The 16770-nt window shown below is 43.6% G+C and overlaps 1 protein-coding gene across 1 annotated transcript in view; it reads right to left on the reverse strand.

The window, feature by feature from the left end:
- Nucleotides 1-16770, reverse strand: part of EPSTI1 (epithelial stromal interaction 1) — a 289769-nt gene that overhangs the window by 200071 nt on the left and 72928 nt on the right. The gene's annotated exons all lie outside the window — the stretch shown is intronic.

The following is a 16770-nucleotide window of genomic DNA, read 5'->3' on the forward strand; positions in this document are numbered from 1 at the left end:
GGGGTTACAACAAGGGTTCCGACTTTCTGGATCCAATGAAGAAATGCATAGCAGTTGACTGCTTAACTTTAGGTTTTGTGTCCCCCTTCCAAACCCCAACAGCAAGCATTTCTTGTTCGTTCCTTGGCTTAGCCTGAGGCCGAGCTTTTGGTGTTTTGCTCTCTGGGAGTTAGAAGTCCACGATGTGGCAGTTGGAGTTTTTCTTTTTCCTAGTAAACAAATCTTTGTCCTCTCCTACTCTTAGCCCCTTCTGCATCAGGCTGGGAGACTCCACAGCATCAGGGCGCTGGGGCGTGATTCCTGCTGGGCCATTGGTGAGCTCCGGGTCCATAGCCCAGCACCCCAACCACCTCACTGTGTTTGCTCCTGGGAATACCATCCACATACCTGCCCACGGAGTGAGACGGTGAGACCAATGGGAAAGGAGTGGGAAACAATGAGAACCACACCAAGTGTTCTGGACACCTTGAAGAGGTGTTTGTTCAAGGCATTATTAATATTTTCGCAAGGAATGGCAACATTGATTTTTTTCATCTGAGAACCATTCTTCATGTGTACAGAGTTGGAATGTTGAACCTTCCTCTTGTAAATGGGCGAAATGCCTCACCCACAGCCTAATAGCACAGACTTTGAAGTTGGTATTCCTTATTCCCAGCTCCACACATGAATCTCTGCTCCATTTTATAGGTGGCTGGGAGATAATACTGCATTATTTTTAAGTTTCCTACCTGGAGCTCGGTGTATGAGTTAGTCAACGTTGAGCACATACGCCATTGTGCAGAGGTTGCCCTGTATAGGCTCTTTGCTACAAACTTAGCACACTGATGGATGTGAAATTTTCCTTTGCAACCCAGCCAATCAGGTGTCTGACTATACCTTGAAGCCAATTAGTATTTTTCACAGAGCCAGGTGCAAAGCTGCCAGGTAACATCTGTAAGTGACTTGCATTACTCTAATGGGATCTGCATATGTTTAGCCCTATATAAGATGTTTTTCACTTGACACAGAGTCATCTTTGGTCTTGTTCTCCACCCACTCCATTAAGCAGACACACCTACACATGTTACTGATTTGATTTGCTTTCAGAGGAGGATGGTGCCTAGAGTTTCTCTTCCTGATGCTAATATTTATGCAGATGCCTCTTGGAAAACTACCCATCCAAAGTGCTTTCACAGGGGAGGGGACAACAAATCTTTATGTTATTATCAAGGCATTTCCTGATAATCCTGCATGTCTAACCTAAATTATCCAATAAGGATTTATTTGAGGATCTTGTGTTTTCTTTTTTAACAATATGTTTAAAGATGACAATTTTCCTCAAAGGAAGAACACACCCGAGTTCCTGTAACCTTGGGGACTGAACACTTGGGTTTTAATCCCCTGGCTGTGCAGCTAGTAAGCTGTGTGACTCTGGGCAGGACACAGCCTTTTCTGAGCCACTTGAACTAGCTGCTTTCTAAGAGGCAAGCAATCTGTTGAAACACCTGTTCCCAAGTCACACAGACCTAAGTTTAAATTCTGATCCGCCTTTGATTAGCAGAGTGATCTTGTGGAAGTTTTGTATCCTCTTTGGGTTTCCTGACCCGTAAAATGGGCATAATAATATGTACCTCAGAGGCTTATTTCAGGTGTTTAATGATTTCATAGATAGGGATGTGGCTGCTTATCAGTGCCTGTGCATGGTAGCTTCTCCACAAATGTTCGTTTTTACTGCTTGTCTCTTTGGCTTTACTGTTTTTATTTTTTTCAAGTACTGCACAAATATAACAACAATTAAAGGATTTTTAAAAGAATGAATAACAAATTACCAGTAATTCCAACATCCTAAAATCAACAATTTTCTTTTCTCTGGGGCCCCTTCCTGTGCATCTTAATAGAGATCTTGGGAATTTATCCTACAGAAAATGCCTGTGGACAAATACACAGATGTCTAGATTGGAAATCAAACTATAATATTTTACAATGACATTGTAATAAAATTAGAATGTTTTTACTAAAATGAATAACTGATTATCAATATTAGTGACTAAATAAGAATATTTGTTCTTACTCATTTAACAGCTGAAAAATCGATCAAAGAGAATTTAGAGAAAGAACAGTCCTTTGGCCAAGCTTTACAGCAAAGCAACTGTCAATCATCAAGTGCCTGATATTTGTGCCAGACATTCTTTATATACAATGATGTCTTTACTCCTCAAAACAACCCAGTTAGCTAGGTATTTCTTTGCCCATTTCATCCACAAAGAGGGGGGTTCAAGAGCTTAAACACCTTGCTCAGAATCCCAATTAGGAAAGAGTGGAGTTGGATCTGCTCCCAGGTCCACTAACCCCGATGTCCACCCTCTTTCCCTTATCCTGCTGCCTCCCAGGGAGTGTTCTCAGCCAAGTACCTGAAAACTTCACTCCTGGCTTAGAGTGGATGCTGCGGATTTTATTAAGTCTCCTCAGGGTGGTCATTCATTCCAGCATGATCACAGTCCAAGGACCTCCCTACCTCTGAAGACATTTGTCACTTGCTGTGTTGCATTCAGGATGCCAGAGGAGGCATCCAGCAAATGAACGGAGGACCTTTTGTGACAAATAGACTTAACGAAGCTCGAGTTGGAGCTGGAAAAGACCTTGCAGATCTGCAGGCCTCCTGCAGGCACTGATGGATTTCCAGATCCATGGCATTTTCTAAGCATTTGATCACAGCAAAGAGGATAAACACTTCCAGTTAAAAGGGATAGCATCAGGCCTGGGGGCAAAAGAGAATGTTACCTCTTTTATGTCCCCCCCATTGGGAAATGTCAGGCTTCCAAGAACTCAAGCTTTGGAGACAGACTAATGTGGGTTTAAATTCTGGCTCATACACTTGCTTGCTGTGTGGCTTTAGACAAGTTACTTTACTTTTTTTTTTTTTTTTTAAGATGTGGGTCTATATTATTTTTTTAAAAAATATTTTATTTATTTATTTGTTAGAGAGAGCGTGGGTGAGAGAGAGTGAGCGAGCAAGGCTACAAGCAGGGGGAGCTGCAGGCAGAGGGAGAAGCAGGCTCCCTGCTGAGCAAGGAGCCTGATGCGGGACTTGATCCCAGGACCCTGGGATCATGACCTGAGCCAAAGGCAGACATTTAACCGACTGAGCCACCCAGGCATCCCTGGGTCTATATTATTTTTAAGGAATTACTTCTTTTTAAAGTAAAAATGGGTCACAAATTACTGCTTTGCTAGATATAGTTACCATTATATCACTCTTGTTTATTGACTGGTTCTTATTATTTAAAAAATTTTAATTCCAGGATAATTAACATACAGTGTTATATTATTTTCAGGTTTACAATATATAGTGATTCAACAATTCTATACATTACTCAGTGCTCATCGTGATAAGAAGTTACTTAATTTCTATGAGCCCTCAGTTTCCTTATCTGTAAAATGGGGATTGTATCACCACTTCACAGAATTGCTGATGAAAAAAAATGATATGAGTCAAATATCAGACATAGTGCCTGGCACATAGCCAACATTCCCTAACTATGTATGTGATTGATTTCCTTTCACGAAGCCATGGCTTCTCTACTTTGGTTATTTCTTGGAATCACCTGTGTAACTTTTACAACTCTTTTTTTTTTTTTTTTTTAAAGACACATTTATTCAGCGTCATGATCAGACTATTACATTTAGCAATCAACAGCATGGGTGCAAAAAAAAAAAAAAAACCTACATTAAAACCCTTTGTTGGAATGCTTTACACTTTCCACAGAACAGAAACTAAAATAACCTGTTATACAATTAGTCACAAATACAGTCCTCGAGTTTTTTGCCCATATACATGAGTATTGTCTAAAACATGTCTTCTTTGTAGCAGCTAGGCCCTGCCACCACTGTGCTTGGCTGAGTTCACAAATCTGTTGTAACCTGTAGCTTCCCTGTCACTTCTCTGGCTCTCCTCTCCTGCTAAGCTTTGTTTCCTGGCAGTAATTAAAACCTTCGGCCACTGCCATAGCTACTGCTGCTGCTGGAACCACCATAGCCACCTTGGTTTCGTGGTTTGGCAAAGTATTGGCCTCCACCACCATAGGGGCCAGAGCTCCTGCCTCCAAAATTTCCTCCTTTCATGGATCCAAAATTTGAGGATTGATTGTTGTAATTGCCAAAATCATTATAGCTTCCGCCACCTCCAAAGTTGCTTCCATCATTACCAAATCCGTTATAGCCATCCCCACTGCCACCATATCCACCACCACCTTGACTGCCACCAAAGCCACCTCGACCACTGAAGTTCCCTCCACGACCAAAGTTGTCATTCCCACCAAAACCACCTCCACGACCACCACCAAAGTTTCCAGAACCACTTCGACCTCTTTGGCTGGATGAAGCACTAGCCATCTCTTGCTTAGATAGGGCTTTCCTTACTTCACAGTTGTGGCCATTCACAGTGTGGTATTTTTGAATGACAATCTTGTCTACAGAGTCATGGTCATCAAATGTTACAAAAGCAAAACCTCTCTTTTTGCCACTGCCTCGGTCAGTCATGATCTCGATCACTTCAATTTTCCCATACTGTTCAAAAAATCTCTTAGGTGATGTTCTTCAGTGTCTTCTTTAATGCCACTAACACAAATCTTTTTCACAGTTAAGTGGGCACCAGGTCTTTGAGAATCTTCTCTTGAGACAGCCCTCTTTGGTTCCACAACTCTTCCATCCACCTTGTGTGGCCTTGCGTTCATGGCTGCATCCACCTCCTCCACAGTGGCATACGTGACAAACCCAAAGCCTCTGGAGCGCTTGGTGTTTGGATCTCTCATTACCACACATCCGTAAGTGTTCCCATTGCTCAAAATGGCTCCTCAGACTCTCATCGGTTGTTTCAAAGCTCAAACCTCCGATGAAGAGCTTCCGCAGCTGTTCAGGCGCTTTGGGAGACTCTGACTTAGACATGACGGCAGTGGGAGGGGAGACTTTAACGATGCTTACTCTGCGGCGTCCACGGGCAGAAAGGAGTAATCTAACGAACGTATCTCACTTTTACAACTCTTAATGTCCAGGCAGCATCCCAGACCATCAGCTTCTGAGGTGGGAGCCAGGCAAGTTTTTCTCAAAGTCCCTCTGGTATGTCCATGTCCAGTCAAGGTTGCACATCCCGGGACTGGATACAGTGTGAGTGACCCAGCAGGTGCACAGGGCTGAGCCTGTCTGCATGGGCTCTGCGGGAGCACAGCTGGACCAGGCATTGGGGACTGAGGGCCACAGGGCCGTGTGGGAGGGACTCTCAGCTCTCCTTGGGAGCTGTGGGCAGAGCTGTTCCCAGGGCCTGGCCGAGGTTAATCACCCAGGGGCCACTCCTTCCCCTGTGGCATTGTTATCCAAGTGAAACCAGCTTAAAATGGAATTTGAGGGCATCTTGGGGAAAGAACCATGGCCAAAGCATACTGCTTAAGGGGAAATGGCGCGCAAAGTGGGAGAAGAGGCAGCAGAAGGAGATGGTGAGAGCGAGCCCGTACCTGCAGGTCCTGACCACGAAGGCACTCTGACTTTCAGTGCAAGGTGCCCAGAGTTACCCTCTCTCTCCCTCCGGAGTCAAGGACCCATGGACTTACTACTTTGAATGAGGTCTCCCCAAATCATATCGGGAAGTGCAGCGTGGTCAGTTCCAGGACCAGCAGTATCACTAAGGAGCCAGTGAGAAATGCAGAATCTCAGACCCCACCCCTCTGCAAACCTCCTGAACCAGAATCCCTAGGGATGGGGCCTAGGACTATGCAAGTAACAAGGTTCCCAAGTGCGTCCGATGCTCATTAAAGATTGAGAGGCACTACTATAGTGAAAACAAAACAAGTTTTAGAAGTGAGCAGTGCTCCTGAGTTTGAACCCTGGCTCTTTCACTTACTGTGTGATCTTGGAAAAGTTAACTTCTCTGAACTCTGGTTCCCTCTTCTGAAAATTGGTGATAAAAACATTTACCTTAATAACAGACTGCCAAGGGAATTGTGGATGGAATCGAGGAGGGGGAGGGTCTACAGACTTGGATGGGAACGAAAGCATTTTCATTCTCACTAATCTCTAACTGAAATTTAGCACGCTGTTTAATTATGAATGTCAGCAACAAATCACGGTAGTCTGAGCAACCTACGACTTTGTCAGTAATGGAAGTCACAGAAGTTTGCATATCACATTACAGTTGTTGCAGATCTCTACATACATTTGTATTCATCTACTTCAAAATTACAGTTTTAGACTTGCTACTAGATCGTGTTATTTAATGTATTAATAATGAGGCACTACATTTTACTCCATCATAAATGCTTTAATCTTTGTGAAAAGTGTGTTTTAAACTAATTGGTTTTCTTTGTAATTTTATTTATTTATCTTTTAATGTATGCATTTGAAAACTTTATTCTGAAAAGGGGTTCAGTGTCTCAGGGCACAAAAAAGTTTAAGAAACCCTTCTCCTGCTTGCAAGTTGTGATGATTAAACAAGGGAATCCAATGTGCCTAACACTTAGCAGAGATGCAAATAACAGCACCCTGACTTCTCTCCTCAACATCATCATGCTTTGTCCTACACCCGACCATAGGATCCTCCAGTCTTTTCCACATGCACTGTGTCTAGTCAACATTCCCTGTAGGCATCTTTCTGATTAATTCTGGTTTTATGGAATGAAAGTTATTTCTTATTGAGTGTCTGTTCTGTGCAGATGAAATAAGCTGTCTGGAATCACACTAGCTAGTGATGGGAAAGAAGGCATTCAACCTCCACATTGCTATGTATACTCCTACATCTAGATGTAGGGGGATAGATTAAGGGCTCCTGCATCCTCCTGGTTCAAGAAGGTAACAGGTGATATCAGCTGGCTCACTGAACACCTACAATCTCTTAGTTGTTGTATATGCAACAAACATTTATAGAAGAACACACATGGAGAAAGTTCCTTGACATTGGTCTTGGCGATGACTTTTTGGATTTGATACCAAAAGCAAAGGCAACAAAAGCAAAAATAAACAAGTGGGACTACATAAACTAAAGAGCTTTTGCACAACAAAGGAAACCATTAACAAAATGAAAAGGCAACCTACCAAACTGGAGAAAATCTTTGCAAAGCATATATCTGATAAGAGGTTAATGTCCCAAATATATAAAGAACTCGTGTAACTCAATAGCAAAAACCAAACAATTTGATTAAAAAATGGGCAGAGGATCTGAATAGAGATTCTTCCAAAAAAGACATACAGATGGCCAAGAGGTTCATCAAGGAAATGCAAATCACATCATATCAAACCCATAAAGACCACAAGATAGCACCTCACACCCGTTATAGAAAGGCTATCCTCAAAAGATAAGAGTTAGCAAGTATTGATGAGGATGTGGGAAAAAAGGAAATCCTTGTTCACTGTTGGTGGGAGTGTAAATATAGCAATGAAGGGTACAATGTGGAGGCTCCTCAAAAGATTGAAAACGGAACTACCATATAATCCAGCAATCCCTTTTCTGGATATGTATCCAAAGGAAATTAAATCAGGATATTGAAGAAATATCTGCACTCCTGTGTTCAGGGCAGCATTATTCACAATAACCAAGATATAGAAACAACCTTTGTGTCTACACCAGATGAATGGTTAAGAAGATGAGATAGATATATATATATATATATATATCACATTATATATATTATATATATGTAATAGAATATGATTCAACTACGAGGAAGAAGGAAATTCTGCCATTTGCAACAGCACAGATGGACCTTGAGTCATTATGGTAAGTGAACTAAGTCAGAGAAAACAAATACTGTATGATCTTACTTATATGTGGACTCTGAAAAAGCCAAACTCATAGAAACAGAGAGTAGAATGGTTGCCACGGGCTGGGGCATGGGATAAATGGGGAGATGTTGGTCAAAGTGCATAAACTTTCAGTTATAAGATGCGTAAGTTCTGGGGATCCAATGCGCAGTGGTGATCATAGTTAACAATACCATATTATACACATGAAAGTTGCTGAGAGAGTAGATCTTAAATGTTCTTACCACAAAAAAAGAAAACAGTAATTATATGAGGTAATAGAAGTGTTAACTAAGCCTATTGCATTTATTTTGCAATGGTTATATATAAGAGACCAAATTATCAGCTTGTATATCTTAAATGTATACAATGTTATATGTCAATTATATCTCAATAAAGCTGGAACAAAAATAAAACTTAAAGGAATAACAACAACAAAAAACCCCCATTAAGTCCAATTGGTTCTATCCATTTGTGATTATGTACCCATGTGCTTTACTTTTTGCTTGGTTATGTTTCATTACAGGGCTCCTGGCCTGGGGTTCTGGGGTTCTAGGCCCCTGAGAGATTTTTATTTCATTACAGACCCTTTTGCAACAATGGTATATCTAGGCTCATGTAAACTGGGCTGGTTTACTGGACACAGACCATTTAGGGAGCACTGAGAAGCCTGGTGTTAGGAGGGAAAGGAAATAACATTTATTGAGTGCTTGGCATTGTGCATTTTACATTCATTTAATCTCTAATTATTAGAGCACAAAAAGGTAATTACCAAAGAGAATTCTGCCCATTTCACAGACAAGCAAACTAAAGTCTAGAGAGGGTTAATGACTTTCCTGCATCACCCAGCTAGCAGGAAGGATCAGAGTTGGCATCCAAATTTAGTGTGTCTGCCTGACACCCAAGACAATCAAGGCCAGGCTCTTTAAAACACAGGTGTTGCTTCCCGCAGAAGGTGCTTCCTCCCACCAATGGGCCCCTGCAGCCACACCGACCCCTCGTGTGAGAGATTACTCTGTACTCTGCTTAAAGAGAGCCCTCGAGTCTCGGCAGAGTCTTTGAAACGTCACACTTTGATGTTGGTACAGAGCTTGGGCTCACCCTAGATCTCGGGGCCTCAGGTGTGTTGGTCATCAAGCTCCACTTGATCCTGCTCTGTATTTTGCTCTACTGCTTCTCCGCCATTTCACTCTGCTGATGAGAAGAGTACACGGGGCAGAGCTGAAAACTCTCTTGCCGCCCTAGGAGATTGCATCTATTTCTGCTTCCTTATCTGTATGTTCTTTCATTCAATCAGATGAGGAAATTGAATAGGTTTGGCACCATTTGCTCTCCAGAAAGCTAATTTGGCTGCTAAATCTACCAAAAAGGGTGGATTTATTTGGGTGTTCCTTTCCGAAGTGAGTGAACAGGTCTTTTCAGAGCTGCCCACAATTAGCCAAAGGCCTGAGCTGGCCGTGCCAGGCCCACCTGTCAAAAGGATGGCAGCCAAATGGGGCAGGTGGGATTGGAGCAAGGCCAACAGATAGCCTCTTAATTTAGCCTCAGAGTCCTTTCCCACTCTCTTCTGCGTGCCCCTGGAAATAGGAAATCCGTGGAAGGCAAGAACATGAGTCAGAGAAAGCCATCCAGGAGGCTGTGCGTTAAAAACTGACCTCCAAACTGCAACAGTAATTCTCTGGGGCGGGGGGGAAGCTGAAAATCAAAATTACATATTGGTTTTGCTCATGCTGCCCGGAAGGCTCTCTCTTGTCGTGTCCTCTTTGTGAATAAATGTCTACCTCTCCATCCTTCAAAGGTCACCCCCTCTCAGGAGCTTTCCCTCGCACTGCCTCCTCTCCCCACCTCCCCAGGCAGAGCCAGCTGGTGCTTCTTTGTGCAGCCTCAGCATATTGAAATGACCTCTTGGCATAGTTGGGGGTTCATATTATTATATATTTTTAATTTTGACATGCTCCAAGAGGGAAGTAAGGTGGATTGCAAATATAAATTAAAATGTTAAATAAGCCACATACTTTAAAGTAGGTGACAAAATCGGGGCACAGGGAAATAAGGTTAAAAATGTAAGAAATAACAGAGATTGAGGTTTATGCATAGAATCCACATTTTGGGATCTTCTATTCAGGCTTCTGGTGGGCCACGGCTTCTGCCTTAAGCTTTACAGCGGCCAACCCAACCCTTTGAGGGGTCGTGAACAATGTCCTCGGCAGCATCCTCAGAATGGACATAATACATTTCATGGGGCTGTGTTAGGAAACATACTTTACTGTCCACCTATGCCATCACATCTAAGTGCCCTCCAGGGTAAGCCATTCTGCTCAGTGGCCCATTCAAGGAGATCTGGCTACACAGTCTTTGGTTGGCCTGGCTAGATTCACAGGCTTTACTGAATCAGAGGAACTGCAGGTCTTGCTGGCCTCAGTGGAGATTTGGAGAAGGGTTATGCAGTGGTTATGAAGGATAGTCACTCTCTTCATTACTGAGCATTGGAGCCCCTTCCTAGCCTTGTGGAATTTCCTGAGCTAATATAGATCCTCCCTACCACTGTAGAAGCTGAAAGTGGTAGCTACTTGCTCCGCAAGCCTCCTTTGCAACTGGGAGATGGGCAGGTGACCTGAGCCCACCACCAACTTGCCCCAGAGTTATGATGACAACATAGGTGCTGGCAGGAGCTGCAGAAGGATGACCTTTTGAGGGTAGCACTGGCACCCACCTTGACTGGTGGCACTCAGTGACTGATGTCAGCACTACCAGTAGTGGAGACTGTGACCTCCCCACTTGACCCAAGCCACTGTCCTATCCACAGGACCCTGAACCTGGTTCCCCTGCCCTCCTGGTGATTCTGTGCACCTCTCAATATCCTTGTAATGAGTTTATTTTCTGCTAAAATCAGCTTGAGTTAGTTCCAGTCACTTGCAAGAAAGAGCCTGTCTGATTCATGCAGCTCTTCTACTCTGCCTCCTGCTACTTGCACATAGAGCAAAGGAAAGTCAAACGACTATAAAAATCAGGGCTGTGTAAGAACATAAGGACACAATCCAGGTCCGCCCACAGTGAGTCCCTAGAAGCATGGCTAGAAGAAGAGATGAGGGGAGACTATTCCAGCGCTGACCCAGCACTGGAATCTCAAAGCCTAGAATTGTGATGTCCAATATGGTAGCCAGTGGCCACATGTGGCTGTTAAAATATGAATTTAGTTAAAATTAAATACAATTAGAAATTTATTTTCTCAGGTGCACTAGCCACATATCAAGTATTCAACAGCCACCTGCACCTAGTAGCTACCATTTTGCACAGCAAAGATATGGGATAGTCTCATCATTGCAGAAAGTTCCATTGGACCATGCTGACCTAGGACCTAGATTCCAGGTTGAGTGGCAGGATTACTGCCTTGTTTGGTCACTCCATCTTCTGGTGGTTGATGAGGCTAGGAGTACAAAGGCAGTTGGCCAACAGTTCTGTGCTTCAATCCCAGGGGACCTCAAATCTATACCAGCTGGCAGGACCAGGAAACACTGGGTGTGCTCTGTGAGAAATGGCAGAGATGTGGGGAACCCCGATTACCCTCCTGCATCTCTGTCTTGTTTATGTCCCGTATACTGCTTATTGTTGGCCGCCTCAGAGGGAAACAAAAGCAAAGGCAACTTTGAATCTTGTCTCCCCATCATTCTCATGGTTCTAGGACCTGGACCATGCTCTGCAACCCAGGCAGGGACAGAGGCTGCCTCAGGCAGAGACATGTGTTGGCGGTGGGGGCTCGGTGTTTACCCAGGACCTGGCCCAGTGCTTGGCATATTGGCAGTACCCAGCAAGCATTCATTGGGTTGACAAATATCTAATGCAGACCCCCAGGGACCTGATGTAGGACAGTCAGATAATTTTCATGCCAAATTCTTTCATTCAGGGGATGAGGGAGACAGTATAATAATGATGACATGATGGTGTATAAAAAAAAATGGGAGTTTAGGGTGTAAGTTTATTATAATTGGAATTATGGAAAAACTAGGTTGCACGTGTGAAGATGTTTGGAGTTATGGGATTTGTTTTTCTTTTAAAATTCCTTAGATATGATATGTATCAGAATGGTTAAGAATATGTTCAGACAGTTGTGATCCCTTCTGTGAAATGAGAGCAGTAATAGTGCCTACTCATTGGGTTGTATGAAGAATAAATGAGATAATGCATGAAAAACATTTAGGACAGTCCTTGGCACAGGATAAATGCTAAGTACGAGATGGCAATTACTGTTATTTTGCTCTAGAAATCTGCAGGATAATAAAAGATCAAGGATGCTTGGCATCCCTATGTTATAGCTTTGGTCCCCTTTCTGGTGGGACAGGGCTGGGAAGGGGCTGAGCCTGGAGTTGGCTTCTGGATCCCATCAGCCCCAGCCCTTTGCCCACAGGGCAGCCCTGCTATGTCTCCATTGCCCGCTCCCTCCATGAGAATGCTGCCAACCTACCCACACCGTTTTACACTTCTTGGTTTAAGCCAGGGAGGTTTGGAGGGATTTTTTTTTTTTTTAATTACTGGTCTGTCATTTTTGCAAATGATTTTGCCCTTTACAGCAGTTCCACCCCAAACAAACACACTCTACGGTTTTCTTTCCGTTGCCCTGTCTCCTCCCTTCTGTTCACATCCTGGGGCTATTAATGAGGGCTCAGTCAGCAACCTGGGAGGACCCAAAGAGCTACCTCCTCCCTCCCTCCCTCTTTATGTCTCTGTGCGTATTTGTGCTTTTTCTGTGCACATCTTTCTGTCCCTCCTCCCTCGCCTGTCACTCTTCTGCTCTTTGTGTCCCTCGAATCTTCAAAGCCCCTCTGAGGGCGGCGGTTTGGAATGCAGGTACTACTAATAAAAACTGTGCCCCCCTCAAGCTCCACCACACCCTCAGTAGACATCTGTTGGGAGGAGGAGGAAGGGGGCTGCCCATCAGAAAATGGCTTCCTCTTTCCTAGGCAGGAGATCAAAATGCACACACACACCACCACCCCCTTTACAGCCCTCTCTCCGAAAGAGAAATTGCTGTACATGGGGTCCTGCCTGGAAAAACTTCTGGTTGAGGAAGTCCTGTCGCAAAACAAACTTTTAAATATCAAATGTATTGAAACAAAATCTTTGTGGCTGTTTAACCGGGTTAGTCTACTTGTAGGCATGCAGAATACCAAAAAATAAAATGTGTACAGCATTGTGATGTGTCTTAGCCTTTTCATAACCTATCTTTTGATATATTATCCCACTCTTTGTTTCTCAGGATAACCTTTTTATAGTAGGAGAGGTGGTATCATTTTTTTTAAGATTTATTTACATATTTTTGAGAGAGAGAGAGTGGAGGGAGGGCAGAGGGAGAAGGAGAGAGAGAATCTTAAACTGAGCACAGAGCCTGCCAGCCCAATGCTGGGCTCAATTCCACGAACCTGAGATCATGACCTGAGCTGAAACCAAGAGTCAGTTGCTTAACCAACTAAGCCACCCAGGCGCCCTGAGGTGGTATTATTATTATTGTCTCCATTTTTAAGAGTGGGAAGTGAGGTTCAGAGAGACGTGATGATTTGCCCATTGTCACAAAGTTTCATTGTCCCAGGGCCCTCGTCCACTGAGGACCTTGAGGCCCTCACTCCCCTCCATGCCCCCAGCTCTTGGACTCTGTGGTTCCCACCAGACATTCCAAGCAACTCAGACCAAACTTGCCCCAGGGAGTCTGTGTGGCTTCGATGCACATGGTGTCCTCTATAAATCCTGGTCTAGGGCCTCTGGTTGGGGCTCCAGGCTGAACACTGCTCAGAGATCTAATCACGTTCTCGGTTTTAGTCACTGCAGTGAATCTTACAGCAGAGCTGCGAGAGCCAAAGCAGAAACCCTGGTGACAGAAGGAGCTCTCAGAGGGTTTGGTGGAATAAATTACTTCAACACTTGGGTTTCTCTAAAAGCGGTGAAACTTAATTTCTGGTATGATATTGGGATAAACAAAATGTAATCTACAGCATTGTCCTAGCTCATCCAAATCGTATCTTCTTTTTCCATGTAAGTAATTGGAAAAAAAAAATTGCAGAGACCTTCTGGAGCATTATCTTATTTGGATCCGATTTTAACCAGAACACCAAATATTTCATATTGAAGGCAAGTGCACAGTCACTATAAATGCAAAGCGAACTTCAAGGTGAAGTAGCTCCCCTGTATGATGGCAAATGCAAATGTTTAAAGCTACTCCACAATTTTCCCCTTGCAGCTGCCCATTTTATCTCTTGCAAAACTAGTAATGATACAAGCAGTTGATTATGGTTTACAATAGCAATAAACCTCTCACAATTGGTTTTTTCCACAATAAATAGCCATTCTGTTAAATGTTAAATAACAAGTCATAAACTGCTGAAAACAACCAATTTCTTGTGGATTATTGCCTGAATAAATTTCAACAGGAACGGCAGATCATTAAGCCGTGAACACCACAGATCAAAACCATTGAAATTAAAAAAAAAAAAACAATCAATCAACCAATCCATGAAGAAGAACTCCCATTTTACAAACCAAATCACACCACATATTGTAACATATTCTTTGGATCTTTTCCTTTGTTGGTCACGGTTAGCTCTATTCTTGTCCAAATCCAGACACACTCTTTCAGAGATGGAAGAATATCTAACCTGGTGGTTAAATTGGCCCACTCTTGAGAGCATGCAGTTTCACGCAGCTACATTCTATAGGCACCACGTGTAAAGTCTACAATATTCCAATTGATAAAACACAGACCTGTCCACTAAGTTACACATTTGAGTCAAAGCTCAGTGGCAAATATATTCAAACTGCAGCTCTAATAGAAGCTGTTCTCGCAAGAGGAGCCAACTTCATTGGGGTGATTGACAGAAGATTCCTCGCCATAGCAACTGGGGTTATCTCTCTGGAATAACAACATTAACCTCCTTCATAACCAGTTTTTCATCCTTAAGTATAAATGGCAGTTGCATGCATCTTGCATGATCCTTTATTTTTATTTTTGAGTGAACAGTTAGCACTTAGATAAAAATAGGACAAGATGCAGGGAACCCAAATTCAAATTTCTCCTGGAAAAAGCATGACAATGGATCTTGTGGGCAGAACGGTTAAAGGGCAGGAAGGGTCCCTGTCTCTTCTGAGCACAGGACGATGGCAGAGAGATTTCTATTCATCCATGGCCTCTAAAAAAGCCTACTGCATTGCATTGATTTGCTTTGTGCTGTCATGGGGCTAGGCTGGAGACTTTTTTCAGATTTTATTCCTGCCTCATTCTTTGGCCTCATGACCCCTAATACATGTGTACATGCACACACACGCCCTACCTTAGCTGTGTTCAAGTACAAAATAATAAATGGTCTGTGGAAAACGGCAGAAAATGCATATTCTATCTGGGAAAATATGCATATTCTATCACCTTTTTGGAAGAAATTGCTAAATGGATCCAAACCACTTCTTGTCTTACATCTTGAGTTCTGTGGAAGCCTTAGACGTCAGTGTATTAAAATGTCACTGCAGCATCTCAGCAGCACCTCGCGTAGACGCCGTACCACTGCCCGGGGCCTTACTTCTAACACCAGTCTCTGCAAGTGAAAAGCGAGGCACTCAAGCCTCAGGGAACACTTGAACAGTGATGAGGAGAGACAGACCATAAACCTGGATGGGCTGCCTCTGAGTCTCGTTCTTCCCATCTCATATCCCAGCTCAGAATCATTTCCCACGGGAGTCAACTTAATTGCAATTGCTACCTGACAGGTTGAGCAATCTTTCTTGAGGCTTGTGTATCATTCAAAGTCACCATCTTGCAACCTAAGTCCCCAGAGGTGATCTCGGAGAATTTCAGTCCTCTGCTGAGGAAAGGGTCTACGTGGGAAAGAAAAAAGGCATCACCTGGGCTAACGCAAGAGGAATCTGGGAATGTGGTATTGAAAAAGAGCAGAACAACGTGGGCCTAAGAGGGGAAAGGTAGCAGAATCCTTCCAGGCAAAGTTCTGACCTGATTTGGATTTACGCAAACCAATGAGCCAAAAGGAATGACAACGGATTTCAAAAAATGTTCTGTGAACAACTTTGTTCTAAGTTTGGAAGTATGAAGAACTTTTTGAGATCCCCATTGTATTGGACACAAACGTGGAAGACCTCCTCAGATTCCCTTCATGACCACCTTACTTCTGAAGATGCTGCCCATCCCCACATCCCCACCAACAGTGCTGTTGCCTTTGCCGGTCTCTGGAGTTAACCCGAATGCCAAGCAGAGGCCCTAAGCCTCATAGCCTCACTGCTGAGCACATTCATTCCAAGTTGCTCTCCACCCCAGGAGTTAGATGGAATGTCACAGCCATGGACATGGGATCTGGTTTCCCGAGTGGCTGCTGAGGGACCAGGTGACACCCAGAAGAGCAGAGGGTTGCCTCCCTGGCAGTGAACCTGGGCTCAGGTAACTGGAGATGGAGAGTCTATTCTGTCTCTACTTTGGGGTATGGCTTCTGCTGGCAAACCTACAATGGCTCCTTGGGCTGAGGGGACCCACCGCAGAGCAGCCCGTGTCTTTGGCCACCCACTAAGAAGCAGTGCCTGGGGCAGCACCATCACATCACATAGCTTCTTGTCTTCCTGCCGTTCTTCCCCTGTTCTTCTCACCCTCCCTGCTCTAGGGTTTTGCTCCCAAATAAAGCAGCTGTACTATATCCTTGCCTCAGGCTCTGCAAGCAGGATGTGGCTGAGAAAATCACCTCTAAGAGTCCTACTCAAGACTGTGGCAATGTTCTCTAAACAGCTTTCAGGCAAATAAATGGGCTGTGAAAAGTATAGCCCTTCTCTTTGAGTGAGTCCGAAGACCCTCCCTTTCATTTATTAAATGATTCGTGACTCACAGCCACCTCTGGAAGCTGCAAGTTTCCTAAAGACTGAGGCATTAGAAAGAGTTGGTTATTTGCTTTTAAGAAATAGTGTATTCATCCTTTCTGATGGCTGAGTAATACTCCATTGTATATATGGACCACATCTTCTTTATCC

The sequence above is a fragment of the Callorhinus ursinus genome, unplaced genomic scaffold (assembly GCF_003265705.2).
Source record: "Callorhinus ursinus isolate GAN/ISIS: 27379988/994484 unplaced genomic scaffold, GSC_fseal_2.0 scaffold7, whole genome shotgun sequence".
NCBI classification, from domain to species: domain Eukaryota; kingdom Metazoa; phylum Chordata; class Mammalia; order Carnivora; family Otariidae; genus Callorhinus; species Callorhinus ursinus.